A 2752-nucleotide genomic window follows, 5' to 3' on the forward strand; every position below is an offset into this window, starting at 1 on the left:
CAAAGTGAGATGAGACTCCAACTCAAAAAATAAAAAACTAATTTCACTGAGATGAAAGACCCCAAAACCTTGGGTAGACCCTTCTATATCTTGAATACATTAAATCAAGCTTCTGCTTCCCTAGGTTCCGGTATATGGAGAGTATATGAAGGATGCAAGGATCAGGAAAATGAATGATTTGCTTTTTTATTTTTATTTTTTTCATGGCTCACCACAGCCTCAACCTCCTGAGCTCAAGTGATCCTTCTGCCTCAGCCTACAAGCACACCACTATACACTCGGCTTTTTTTTTTTTTTTTTTTTTTTGTAGAGACAAGGTCTCACTATGTTGCTCAGACTGGTCTTGAACTCCGAGACTCATGTGACCCTCCCACTCAGCCTCCCAAAGTATTGGGATCACAAGCATGAGCCACCACACCCAATCAATTTGCACTGTCTATATAGCTTTATAATAACACATATTACAATATTTTATAACTACATTATAATTATCCATTGATGTGTTTCCTCCATGAAAGCAAAATCCATGTTTATTCAAATTCCTGTGTCCTACTCCTAACATTGCTTATTATCACTACATTTTGAATTAAGTTTATTTGTACTTCTTACTACTAGACTAGTAATGACAAGTAATGGTGGCAACACAATTATTAGGATGGTCTCTAGTCTTCCTGTCTAATACCTAGAAACTTCAGTGGATTATAACAGTAGCTACTGCTCATTATCTCCCATCTCTTTAAACATCTCCTTGGCAGTAGCAGACAGACTAACGTTCCTGGTTCACCACATCACGACATTACATTACGACATTACATTACTACTGCCCACTCATCATACTTCAAGACTAAGAGTAGAAAAATACTATGTATTTTAGATGTGCTTTCTGTATTACCCACAAATCAAACAACAACAAAGGGGGAGAAATAAACAGGGCAAGTGAAAAAAATGTATTTTTTTCCTGCTCTCACACCTGTGAGTCCAGCGACTGGACACTTCAGCCATCATTTTTTTTTTATTCTTGCACAAAACAAAGTTCCATGAAGGAACAATATCATAATTTTTCTATAAATTTCCATATGTAAAATTTAAAGGCTTTTGTAAATTTCCATATGTAGAAGTTAAAGGTTTTTGTAATGTTTATTACTTAATTTGTTGAAACTATACTCCACAAAGTACAGAAGAGATCAGATGACATTTCCTAAAGTAAATACTTTAACTTTTTTCAAAAAATTAAAATCCTACTAAGTTCTGGAATTAGGTCATTATATTATGGACGTCCATTTTACAATTCAGCCTCTAAAGTGACTATCTCTGGACACTTCTTTTAATTCTGTTTCCTATGTATAATTCCAAGTTGATAGAGAGGCCTGTAGACATTGTACTAAATGAATTACATAGACCAAAAGGACTCTCTTGCTACCTGCATGTTTATTATCAAATATGGGTGCAGCTTCTAAGTCCCACACATAAAATTATTAATATACAGGAGGCATGCAGCAACACAGAACATATGAGCCAAGTCATTGATATGCATGACTAGAATTGAGATCAAATGTGCACTATTTGATCTTGGACCTAGACATGGCTTTATAGTAAAAGGTGGGTATTTTGGGGTCTTTGATGCAGATAATCAAAGGGAGAAATAGAAGAAGAAAAAAACTATGGTGTTTGATCAGATCTCAAAAGGAAATTAATCATGGCTGTTCCATTAAAACATCTTGGGGAAAAATTCATTTTACAGAAACACATAACCTATATTTAATGCTAATTTCAGATGCTGTTGTAAGTATCTAAACTACGTTATAACTAAGCCATTGTAGAACAGAAAGGTGAAAAAGTGAATCTCCATCTTGGTAAAAACAGCAAATATTGAGAAAGAGCTCCACCTACTGGAATCTAGCTAGAAAATAGGAAACCACTCATAAACTACAAAGTTGCCCTCAACGTTTTCTGAAGTTAAATTTCGGGTCATGGGTCAAAAAACAGGTCACATTCTCTAAAGCTGACTGACCTTTGAATTTCAGGTTGCACTGAGAGGCAGAGAGTTTTGTAGGAAAGTCCAAGGAAATGTTTTAAATGAATTGACTTCTTTAAACCACTGCTTCATAGAATTGTATTGTAGCAACCAGAATCAATATTATATAGAAAACTAGGAGATTTTTAAAATTACATTTCTATATGGCCAAGTAGAGCTAATAATAGTAATGCCTTGCCAGGCTCAGGGGCTCACGCCTGTAATCCCAGCACTCAGGGAGGCCAAAGCAGGAGGATTGCTTGAGCCCAGGAGTTTAAAACCAGCCTGGGAAACATAGCAAGATCTCATCTCTACAAAAAAAAAAATTAAATTATCTGTGTGTAGTGGTATATGCCTGTAATCCTGGATCGTCAGGGGGCTAAGGTGGAACGATCGCCTGAGCCCAGGAGGTCAAGGCTTTAGTGAGCCATGATTGTGCCACTGCACTCCAGCCTGGGCGTCAGAGAGACTCCAACTCAAAAAATAGCAATAATAGTAAAAGTAATGCCTAGCATTTGTGTAAGTTTTTAGTTCACAAAGCCCTTTCATATATGTTACCATTTAATATCTAGCAACTACATACTGTTTCCACTGTTAATATCCAGCCAGTAGACACCATATTACATACTTAAAGCATTCATTCTGATTGGTGAGTGCCTATTCAGTACCAGCTGTTTGATATTTTAAATATTGCCCTTGACTTTGGTACATCTGGATTCAAATAAAACTGAATTGAAA

The sequence above is a fragment of the Carlito syrichta genome, unplaced genomic scaffold (assembly GCF_000164805.1).
Source record: "Carlito syrichta isolate Samal-C Ts95f unplaced genomic scaffold, Tarsius_syrichta-2.0.1 Scaffold306815, whole genome shotgun sequence".
In the NCBI taxonomy this organism is placed as follows: Eukaryota; Metazoa; Chordata; class Mammalia; order Primates; family Tarsiidae; genus Carlito; species Carlito syrichta.